Source organism: Triticum aestivum, chromosome 4B, assembly GCF_018294505.1.
Source record: "Triticum aestivum cultivar Chinese Spring chromosome 4B, IWGSC CS RefSeq v2.1, whole genome shotgun sequence".
Classification (NCBI taxonomy): Eukaryota; Viridiplantae; Streptophyta; class Magnoliopsida; order Poales; family Poaceae; genus Triticum; species Triticum aestivum.
In genome coordinates, this window is record NC_057804.1 from 207845534 (window position 1) to 207858398 (window position 12865).

The following is a 12865-nucleotide window of genomic DNA, read 5'->3' on the forward strand; positions in this document are numbered from 1 at the left end:
GAGCGACACAGAGGTACGTATCTCCTGTATTAAAGGCGTCCAATGCCTCTTGGGAAAAACATGCGTCACGAAGAACAGTCCGGCGACACCTGTGGTTCATGGCACTCTCCACCTCTGAATGGGTGGCAGATAGCCCGCCCGCGCCCTCAGTAGGAGGAACGTCCGGTGCACGCCCCGTATTCGCCTCTGCTTCCGGACCCGGCCTTGCAGCCTGGCCGGTGGATATAGTCTGGCAGGCGCTCTTCTTCCTGAGAAGAGCATGAGCATTAGTATGACTTAAGGGCATAAACCCTAGGCGTTAAAAATGCGCGTCGTACCATTGCGCCGGAGTCTCGATCCGGTCCGCACTCCTTTTTAGCCCGCTTGGCTTCAATGGCCATTGTTGGCTACCCACCGCGGGCTCGGACCTCCGCCTCAAGGATTTCCCTGAAAAACGAAACACTATTGGTTTATGACAATTAAAATAAAGCATGGATGGATCCTCTTGAAAGTACTGGGACTTCGGTCTCGGTTACCTTTGAGGCTGGGAGTAGTCCGAGATAGTCGGCCGTAATGGCCACTAAGGTGTTGTCCCTACTCAATTGGTGAAACACCCCATCAATTAGCTCCACACATAAGTCTGGGTCCTCTTGGGAGTCCAAGTCGTGGGACCGTTCTGGGTCCTCGAGTTGTGGAGGAGGGCTGCTTAACTCCTTCACAGTCTGGCGCAGCTCCTGCGTTAAAATTGCTGGACTAAGTACTCAATTATGGGAATTTTAAAACAGGTAGGCAAGTGAAATTGTTCTCTCACCCAGCTTGGAAGACTGTACATGGAGAATCCGCCCCGTGGATTGACACGGAGGAATTCCTCTTCTTCTCCCTTCTACAAAGCGGATATGATCTTCGTCAAAGTGGCAGCCGAATCTGGCCCCTTGCGACCGCACCGGGTGGCGTCGTCCTCCCCATTGAAATCCCACATGGGGTGGCCTCTGTACGGAAGCGGCTGCACCCCCCGCATAATGCATGTGGCCATGACCTCGATCATGGTCAGTCCGGAATGAGCCAACAACCTTATCCGACTCATCAGGTAAAGGACGTCCCTGTCAGTTTCCCTCTGAGGGTTCCGTGGGCGCCAGCTCAAGCGTTTCTTCAACGGAGCGTTATTGAACTCAGGGAGGCCGATCCGTACAGGGTCCATCAGGGGGACGTCATCCATATAAAACCATTCCGAAGGCCAGTCCTCAAACGCCTTCTTTGGGGTTCCGGATAGATATCCGGTCCCAGCGATGCGCCATAATTCGGCTCCGCCCACTTGATAAATTGACCCCTCCTGAGAGCGGGGCACAAGGCAGAACAACCTCTTCCAAAGCGCGAAATGGGCCTCGATGCCCAAAAACAGGTCGCGGAGGGCCACGAAGCCCGCAATATGCAGTACGGAGGCTGGCGTGAGGTTGTGTAGCTGGAGGCTGTAAAACTCCAGTAGCCCTCGGACAAATGGATGAATTGGAAATCCAAGTCCTCTTATTAAATAAGGGACTAGGCATACCCGCTCTCCTTGGGAGGGATTGGGGACGCTCTCCGCCTGCTCTCCGCCACTATAGGTGGCAATCCCGGCTCAAACTGGGATCATATATGCTGGGGGGAGGAGCCCCCTGGATTCAAGCACTACTAGCTTGCTATGCGGGAAGCAACACCGCTCCCAATCTCCGGGCCGAGGGCTGGAGAGGCGAGAGGAGGAGCTGCTCCGACCGGCCATGGTGGAATGGATCTCTGTCGAAAGCGCTCTGATGGATAATCGCGGAGGGAAGGTGGTGTGAATTGGATCTAAATCCCCGTCTCTTTTATGGGCGGCTCATTTATGTGTCCGGGGGGGGGGGTAAATGGAAAAAAACTCCCTGACTTTTCGCATTCGTTTGACACGTGGAAGATGGTAATTATTGGGCACAGAAGCTGAGGAGCACAGCACGCACTAGAAGCCGGACACTATTGGACAGGTACATGGAATTTGGAGAAGAACCCGCCTTGCAATGACGAAGACAAACTTGCGCACCGGACTTATCGTCATTGAAGCCTGGTTTGGGGGCTACTGAGGGAGTCCTGGGTTAGCGGGTGTCCGGATGGCCAGACTATGACCTTTGGCCAGACTCCCGGACTATGAAGATACAAGATTGAAGACTTCGTCCCGTGTCCGGATAGGACTTTCCTTAGCGTGGAAGGCAAGCTTGGCGATTCGATATGAAGATCTCCTCCCATTGTAACTGACTCTATGTAACCCTAGCCCTCTCCGGTGTCTATATAAACCGGAGAGTTTTAGTCCGTAGGACGAACAACAATCATACCATAGGCTAGCTTCTAGCGTTTAGCCTCTCTGATCTCGTGGTAGATCAACTCTTGTACTACCCATATCATCAATATTAATCAAGAAGGAGTAGGGTTTTACCTCTATCGAGAGGGCCCGAACCTGGGTAAAAACACCGTGTCCCTTGTCTCCTGTTGCCATCCGCCTAGACGCACAGTTCGGGACCCCCTACCCGAGATCCGCCGGTTTTGACACCGACATTGGGCCTTGCTGGAGGAGTTTTATTCAAACCGAACTGTCAAGGGGGTCCCATAAATCACCCAACCGCGTAAGGAACACAAAATCAAGGAACATAACACTGGTATGATGGAAACTAGGGCGGCAAGAGTGGAACAAAACACCAGGCATAAGGCCGAGCCGTCCAACCTTTACCAAGTATATAGATGCATTAATTAAATAAGAGATATTGTGATATCCCAACATAATCCTGTCCATCATGGAGCAATCTTTGACTTCACCTGCAACTACAATGCTATAAGAGGGGCTGAGCAAAGCGGTAACATAGCCCAGCAATGTTTTGCTAGGAAGGGTGAAAAGGTTAGAGGCTGACATGTCAATTTGGGAGGCTTGAAGAACAAGTGATAGGTAGCGCAGCATAGCGATAGAACGAAGCAACTAGCATAGCAATGATAGTAATGAGATCCAAGGTGACTATCATCTTGCCTGAAATGCCGCTAGGAAGAAGAACGAGTCCATGAAGAAGACGAACATGCAAAGACGAACCAAGCGTAGACGAACGAATCCTCACGATCACAACAAAACAGAAACTAACGAGAAGGAGCACAACCGGAAAGAAGCAAACAACAAGGTAAACACACAACACATAGACATGGCATGATGCGCAACCAAGTATGATGCATGACAAGGCTAGATGAGGCTACTCATGGCAAGAGATGATGCAAACAAGAACAACACATCAAAGCAAGTTTAAATGAGGCTGGAAACAACATGTAACAACTCCGGTAAGTCCTCATATGCAAATTTCGAAGTTGGTCCAGATCTGAATAAACCTTATGTTCAAGTTGTTAAACAGCAAGTTAAGATGCACCAAGATGATCTACACGAAATTCTAGTCAAGTTACATATAAAGTTCATTTAGTTCGGAGCTACGACCTAGAAGATATGAGCAAAACAAGTTAAACATGACATTGATGCAAAAGGCATCCAAACATCAAGGAAGCACCTCAAAAGAAGGATGCAACATGATAATATGAAACTATATGCAATTCTAAGCAAGTTTCGTATAAAGCACACTCAAAACGGAGCAACAGTTCAACACACACATGATACAAGCTTAAAGGACAAGCTGCCCAAAACAGCAACTAGGCATCTAGCAAGCATCAAAACAATATGCTACAGGACCTCAAAATGAAAACAAAATACATGGACATGATGTACATATGAAGCATAACAAAACATGAACACTGAGCTATCTCCAGAAATCACTATAACATGCTCAAAAATACATGGCAAGATTGCAAATAATAACATTTTCACAGACAGCAGAAATCACTGGACATGGCAGAAATAACATCAGGTTGCAATGTTTAAAGCTATAAAACAACATGCTAAAGGAACTTATCATGGGAAAATAAGTCATGGCGTGCTCGTACTGAAGACACAGAACAAAACATCCTTACTGAACTTATTCCAAAGATCAACACAAAAGATGGTAGCATCCATGCAAACATGGCGAATGATATGACAGATTCAGAATAACAGTACATGCCAGGAACAACGATAAGTAGGCATGTTGGTGAGCCTGTACAACTCACCATAGAGCAAAACATAGCATGAAAAGGTTACCAACAGTAAGAAGACACAATTAAGAAGCTACGCATTGCAATAGAAAGTTCATAGGGTGCATGGATCACTAGCAAAACACATGGCAAAACTGAACTTAATGTTAAAAGGCTGACATCAACATTATTTAGCAATTTGAGAGCAAGATTACAACGATCTACATCAGGCTATAAATGCAACTAGGGGCATGGATGGATAGATCATGACATGTATAACAAAACATCCTTAGTGAACATCTCCAGATTATGCATAGAATGACTAGTAGCAGCAGGTTAACATAGCATCATGATATAACAGATTCAGCTTAACAAAACAGTAACATCAAGTACCCTACTTCACGAACTTGATGCACTCACTACAAGACTCACAAAAATACATGGATTACACCACTGTAAAGATGGCATGATGGATCTGAAAACTCATGTAGACATCAAGCTCATAGTATGCACACACAAAATGCAAAGAAAAAGACAAATCACCAAGTTATGTCAACAGACAGCAGTTAACATCATATATCACTCTTGCAATGATGATTACGGCATCAAGATGGACTCAAACAAGCATGGAACAATCGAATGAAATGAAGAGCATCTCACAATGAACATTTTTATATATTACACGCACAAAACGGAGTAGCACACGAGAAATTATGGCAGGTCCAAGTTGCACACATGAGATGAAATATTTCGGGGACTTGGCAAAAAAATCAACCTCACCAGAAAAGGTGGACGAGACGACGCGGGATGAGCCGGTGCGGGATGGGGGCGCGTTTGGATGGCCGGGCGGGTGGATCTCATCCCACCCGCCGGATCTGACGACGAGGCGGCCGGCGACGATGGCCAGAAGACGGGGGCAGCACCGAAGGACGTCGGCGAGGCAACGGCGGGGGCGGGGCGGCGAGCTTGGACCCTGGCTGGATCCGCGGGCGGCGGTGGCAGGGCGCGGTCAGGTGAGCGGGCGGCGGAGGCGAGGTGGCCGGTGCCTGGCCGCGAGGTGGCCGGCGCTTGGTGCAGGGCGGCACGCCGGCGGGGCGGCGGCGGAGGCGAGCGCCGGCGAGGTCGGCGGGGCTGCGCGCGGGGCAGCGCGCCTGCGGGCACGGGAGGCACGGCGTCCGGGCCCGGATCTGGGCCTGGCGGGCTTAGGCGGCGGGCGGCGGAGCACCGGGATGCGTGGCAATGCCCGGTTGGACGAGGACGACGGCGGGCTGACGTGTCGCCACCCGATTGGACGGGGCAACGCGTCCGGCGGACACGTCCGGCGGCGGAGAGGGGAAATTGCTAGGGTTTCATCCAGGAATTTCGGGGGAGGGGTGTTTATATAGGTAGAGGGAGCTAGGAGAGTCCAAATGGGGTGCGGTTTTCGCCCACACGATCACGATTGAACGACCGAGAGCATGGAGGGGGTTTGGATGGGCTCATGGGCTGTGGTGAAGAGGGGCTGGGCTGCAAAGAGAGAGGGGTTTCGGGCTACGCGGTTAACCATTGGGGCATCAAACGACCTCCAAATGGAACAAAATTTGGCGGGCGTCTACCGGTGATGTACCAAGGCCACTCGGCAAACCTCGACCCATTCTGAGATGTTTTTATCCCGCTCACGAAACAAGGTTTGAGAGGGGCGACGGGTGCGTGCGAGTGTGGTCGGGCTCAGAACGGACAACGGAGAGAACCGGGAGGACCCGAACAGATGCATGTTTTAAAAAACATGCACATGAAATGCAGATGATGACCTGGCAAAATGCAACACGCAAGAAAATGACATGGCAAAGGCGGCAAATAACTAGAAGACACCTTGCGCATCGGATCTGGGGCGTTACACTTGACGACTGGTTCTGATCCCCCACCCTAGATCAGCTCGAGGAGCTCACTTTTGAAGATGGGCATATGCGCTCGCTGCAAACGTCTGCGCTCCTCCACGTGCCCACTCTGCACATCACCAAGTTCAAGAACTGCCATCCCCCCTTACTGACGCGCTCGCTCTTACTCTACCATGACTGAAGCACCTCGAGCTCGTCGTCGTCTGACTCTCAAACGGTGACATGGAGCGCCTGCTCTGTGGCTGTACTGCACTTGAGTACCTTCATCTTCAGGCGATCAATGGGTTGAGTACATTCCACATAACCTCCATGACTCTTCGGACTATTTATCTATGTTGCTGGTTCGGCAGGAAGACATCACAAGACGTGTACCACGGTAAGGTCATTGAGGACACATCCACACTTGAGAGATTACTTGTACTTTATCAAGTAGGTCCAACAAGAATCAATGTAATTTCTGTATTGAAATTGACAGTGGTGGGCTACTCATCTAACAAATACTCCGAACTGGTTATTGGATCCACACCCGTTTAGGTACAACAACCGTCTTCCATCTCTCCTTCTACAAATAAACATTATTTCTAATTTTGAAGATGTTTGTTCGTCTATCATTCAGAAAATGATTCTGACAAGCTTGACCCAGAAACTGCGCACAGTTAAGGTCTTGGCACTAAAATCTATCGGCCCCAACCTGGAGCAAGTCGTCAGTTTCCTGAGATGCTTTCCGTGCGTGGAGAATCTATATATCGAGGTGATGTTCCTTTCCTGTTAAATGTTAACCATAAGGGAGTTCAATTTGTTACACCTTTTTCCAATTTTACAATGACAATGTACTACATTTCCTGAAGGATTCTTTTGAAGGATTTCAGTACATACATGTTCCCCTCATATTGGTTGTTTGATCCATATGGTTACAATCCACATGCATTTCTCCTTTGGATTCATCTGTACTAGTTTTCTTAGGGAACTTTTCATCCACTCCACCCTATTGTGAAGATCGAAGATGGCATGTTATGGCCCATTTTAATCATGTTAGATCGAAGATGGCATGTTAGTGCCTTTTACAGATCCTACAAAACAAATAGGCCTGTGGTAGTGTTCAAAACTGCATGTAGGCACTAACATGTTTTTTTCTTTTGCAAATAAGATTAGGCCCAGTGGTGGATAATGTGATACAATATAACAATCATGTCGAATGCCTAGATCTGTATCTCTCAAAAATTACTTTGAACTCCTACCGAGGGACCTTACCGGAGATTATCTTTGGCAGGTTCTTTGTTGTCAGGGCAAGGGTGTTGAAGTTAATGAGGTTTGCCCGACATTTATTTCACAAAAATGAATGATTTGTTGATCAGCGCCGGCGCCTGCAGCAGAATGGAATAGGCTCAAAAAATGCTGAATTTTATTTTGGAACTTCAGATGACAGAGTAATCGGAAGTCATCGTGTCAACCCCGTACATGACTTCTGAGTGGATGGCCAAATTTGAGGTTTCGAAACCAAATTTAGAAGTGGTAATATTAGTTTGAACCTCTGTGATATCCATGTTCAGCGGATCAACGCGAGTGTTTGCAGCTGATGAGCTGAATTTCATTTCTAATATCAGTTTGAGCCTTGTATCTTCGAATTTGGGCCATATAACTCTAGAATTTGAACCTTGTAATATTTCGAGCTTTTGTGGTACAATCGTTGAAATGGAATCATATGAGACTCGTATGTTGGTATAACAATTGACCTTAATATGCAATGGTCTTAGGTTTTACTAACCATTCTCGAATCTATTTACCTTGTCGATCTCACAGCACACGATCTATATAGCTAACTCGACTGCGATCTTCGACATTATTGCACACAGTTGGTTTCTTCCACCGTGTGTCCTGTAGAGAGAAGAATTAATTATGGCACTCGAGTGTCCATCATCACCCTTCTGTGTAACTTCGACCTCATCTCCCACGGGTAAACATATGAGCAAAGTCATTCCGCACACTTTGTTTTTACAAAGCTTTTTGCCAATAAACACCCATTATTTTTTCCTCTTCTAGCCGACGCGTGGCCAAACTAGCCGGGCAGGAAGCTTGCATGGTAAAATGCGCGGTAGTGTGGGAATAGGCTCACCGATGATACATTTGGCACCTCTTCAAGCACACGCGTGGTCTAACGAAATGCGTGCGGTGAGGTGTTGTCAAGCGTGCACTGGAATCCTCCGCTATGAATGCCATTTAACCCTTGTGTCTCTTAAACCTTTCGAGTGCGCCCCACCATCGCAAGGAGCACACCCACCATGACAAATTCTTAGAGGGTATCCTGCGCGGCTCCAATGGTGCTCCGAGCGGCTGCGGATGACGAGCAGCAGTTCACCATGCATGCCGTGGTGGACAACCACCGAAGGTTCACGGAACTCTTAGTGGTGTACACCAACAACCCAGTCTAGGTGGAGCACTCCATCCACATCATGGAGTTGTTGCTTGCCGAGGAGAAGTACAAGGTGGTTGGGTTCGACTTCGAGTACACCCGCGCTCATGTCGGGTCTCGTCCCGAGGTCACCGTCGCCCAGATGTGCGTGCACAACCACGTCCTCCTCTACCACTACTGCTTGGCCACAAGGCCTTGCGAGCATTTGGCCAGGTTTGTCAACAACCCCCACTACATGTTCTCTACGGTGGACATCACCAATGATGTCAAGGTGCTCAAGAATTCGGGCATTGCCTGCCAGAATCTTGTCAACATCCAGGGCCAATACAAGATCTAAGGAAGCAAGGAGCATGACAAGGACCCATACTACAGAAACCTGAAGAATTCTTGCAATAAGGACAAGCGTGCCTGGCACTCGGCCTGGCTTTGATTTGCAAATAGCTGGCACCCAACACAATGTTGGACAAGCGTACGTGCGTCCGCACAAGCTGTGGGCCAGAAGAACCCTGCTCGGAAGGCCTATACAAACTAGGGCCCAAGCTGCTGCGTGGTGGCCGGCCATGCCGGTATGTATCTCAGCGAGAACCTGTTGCCCCTTCTCTTCGGAGATGCACCTCTGAAGGACCCCCATAGTGCTCTTTCTATAGAGCTCGCCCTCATGGACCTTATACGCTTTAGAGCGCCATACTATACGTCGCGCCTCCATCTGATCATCGGGGACTTTTTGTCGCGGGAGGTAGGCAAGCAAGGGCTCGGTCCATTGGGAAATTATGGACATGATCTCATGGGTTGAAGGTGTTTCTTCGAGTGTGGAACCCCGATGACATATCTTCGGGCTCGATTTATGGGGCGGCGATCTAGGAAAGCCCATTGGTTGAGGTGCCATTGTCCCCGCCCTGCCATACCACAGATGGATTGAAGAGACTTTCTAGAAAGGTGTTTTTAGGGACTGGGTCGCGCTTAGCACCCATGCGGGCAAGGACATCCGCGGCTTGGTTACTGTCTCTAGAGACATGATGGAATTCTAGACCCTTGAATCGGGCTGACATCCACAGTACGACGTTTATGTATTCTCAAATTTTGGGTCTTCGGCATTGAATTTGCCGTCGACTTGGGAGATGGAGAGGTTCAAATCTCCTCGCACCTCTAATCGTCGAACACCCATCGACGTTGCCATCCTAAGACTGTGCAACAATGCCCCATAGTCGGCTTTGTTATAGGAATCAATGTACATGATCTGTAGAACGTACCAGATATTATTGCCTGTGGGGGATATTAGGATCACCCCAGTCCCCAGTCCAGCTAGCATTTTAGAGTTGTCGCAGTACACAATCCAGTGTGCATATGCATTATATTCCCTAGGGAGTTCGACTTTAGTCTATTTGGATAGAAAATCTACCAACACCTGAGTATTAATCACTCGGCGTAGTTTTGTATACGATCTCGAAGGGACGGAGCTCTATGGCCCATTTGGCAATAAGGCCCATGGTGTCCCTATTATTGATTATATAATTGAGGGGTAACTCGAATATCACTGTCACCGAACACTCTTGAAAGAAATGTCGCAGTTTTTAGGATGCCATAAAGACCTTATATGCTATCTTTTAGTAGTGTGGGTATCGGGATTTGCACGGTGTGGGGACCTCTGACACATAGTAGACTGGTTTTTCAACCTGGAACTTGTGTCCCTCTGATTCTTGTTCTACGACGAGCATAACACTCACCACTTGATTGGTGGCTGATATATACAGCAACACAGTTTCACTGATACCTAGTGCACCCAGGATAGGGTTGCTTGCCAGGAGTGTTTTAATTTCCTCTAGTGCCACCATTGCTTCATTGGTCCACTCAAAGTTTTTTGTCTTCTTTGAGGAGCATCAAGATAGGCAGTGCCTTTTCGCAAAGGCGGGAGGTGAAAAAGCTTAAAGCCGACACGAAACCTGCCAGCTTCTGCACGTGTTTGAGTTCCGTTGGTATTGCTAGCTGGGACAAGGCCTTGATTTTAGCCGAATTGGCCTCAATTCCTCTATGGGAGACAATAAATCCGAGCAGTTTGCCGACAGGGACTCTGAAGACGCATTTGTCCATGTTGAGCCATATATCGTAAGGCCGTAGATTTTCAAAAGTCAAGCAAAGATCATCCACAAGTTGATCAACTTTTTTGGTTTTAATGACCACATCGTCTACATATGCCTCGACTGTTTTGTTGAATTGGTTTTCAAGGCATGTTTGAATCATGCGTTGGTATGTGGCTCCCATGTTCTTTAACCCGAAAGGCATTGTGTTAAAGCAGAATGGCCCGTAGGGGGTGAAGAACGCGGTTGCAGCTTACTTAGATTCCTTCATCTTTATTTTGTGATATCTGGAGTATGCGTCGAGAAAGTATGATGTTTTCTTGAACTACGTCGGTATTTCCCCAAAGAGGAAGGGATGATGCAGCACATCAATGGTAGGTATTTCCCTCAGTAATGAGACCAAGGTTATCTAACCAGTAGGAGAACCAAGTAACGCCACATAAACAGCTACTGCACACAAAGAACAAATACTTGCAACCCGACGTAAGAGAGGGGTTGTCAATCCCTCACACTACTGGAATCAGCTTCTTTGTCGTCTGCCATGGCAGACGGCAAAGGCATGGATCACATACGACAATCTTCTTTGTCATCCGCCAACAGACGGAAAACTGTCCGTCCGAACACGTGCCAGCAAAGGCCTTGTTTGCCATCTGCTTCCTGGAAACAAACGGCAAAGGATTGTGCCATCCGCCGTTGGTGGCCAGCAGACAGCAACGATTGTGGACAGCAATGAGGTGGGGTGAGAGCCGTTAGGGGTTAACGGCGTGCTTTGCCGTCAGCCAGCGGACGGCAAAGAGGCTAAGGTCTTTGTCGTCCGCTGGCAGACGGCAAAGTGCTCAAACATGACACTCCTAGGAATCACAGGTAGCTGCCACGTGGTTCTTTGCCGTCGGCCAGCTGACGGCAAAGAACTCTTTGCCGTCCGCAAGATGACGGCAAAGTACGGGGTGATGGCAAAATAACTTGTGCCATCAGCTATTTCTTTGCCGTCTATTTTGGGGAAACTGACGGCAAAGAAGCTCTTTGCCGTCAGCTAGCTGACGGCAAAGAAGTGGCAGACGACAAAGAAGTGAATTCCAGTAGTGTCATGGGTAAAAAGATTGGTAAAATTGTAGTAGATTGGATAAATATAGCTCGCGGAAACGCCAGATAAAATAAATTACTAAAAATTGCAGCAAGGTATTTTTTGTATTTTTGGATTAATAGATCTGAAAATAAAAGCAAATGAAAATATATCGCAAACGCAAATATATTAAAGAAGAGACCTAGGGGCCGTAGGTAGCACTAGTGGCTTCTCTCGAGAAAAATAGCAAACGGTGGATAAACAAAATACTCTTATCAATTGATAGAACTTCAAATACTCATGACAATACCCAGGCAGTTATTATTATATAGGCATCATGTCCAAGATTAGTAGACCGACTCCTGCGTGCATCTACTACTATTACTCCACACATCGACCGCTATCCAGCATGCATCTAGTATATTAAGTTCATGGAAAACAGAGTAATGCAATTAGAATGATGACATTATGTAGACAGTATCTACTTATGTAGAAATAGACCCCATCTTTGTTATCCTTAATAGCAATGATACATACGTGTCGTTTGCACTTCTCTCAAGGGATCAAGCACCATAAGATCGAACCCATCACAAAGCACCTCATCACATTGCAATATAAATAGATCAAGTTAGCCAAACAAAACCCAAATATGGGAGAAGAAATACGAGGCTATAGACAACCATGTATATAAGAGATCAAAGAAGATTCAAATATCTTTCATGAATAAAAACATAGATCTAATCATAAACTCAAAGTTCATCAGAACCCGACAAAAACACCACAAAAAGAGTTACATCATATGGATCTTCAAGAGACCATTGTATTGAGAATCAAACGAGAAAGAGGAAGCCATCTAGCTACTAACTACAAACCCATAGGTCTACAATGAACTACTCACGCATCATCGAAGAGGCACCAATGAGGATGATGAACCCCTCGATGATGGTGTTTAGATTGGATCTGGTGGTTCTGGAACTTGCAGTGGTTGGAATTGATTTTCGTCGACTCCCCTAGGGTTTCTGGAATGTTGGGGGTATTTATAGAGCAAAGAGGCGGTGCGGGAGGCCGCCGAGGTGGGCATACCCACCTGGGCGCGCCTGGGCCCCCAAACTCACCCTGGTGGGTTGTGCCCCTCTTGGGGCACCCCTTCGGTACTTCTTCGGCCCATCTTGTGTCTTCTGGTCCAAAAAATCCACAAAAAGTTTTGCTGTATTTGGACTCTGTTTGGTATTGATTTCCTGTGATGTAAAAAACAAGCAGAAAACAACAGCTAACACTTGGCACTATGTCAATAGGTTAGTAACAAAAAATATTATACAATGATTGTAAAACTTCCATGAATGATAATATAATAGCATGGAAC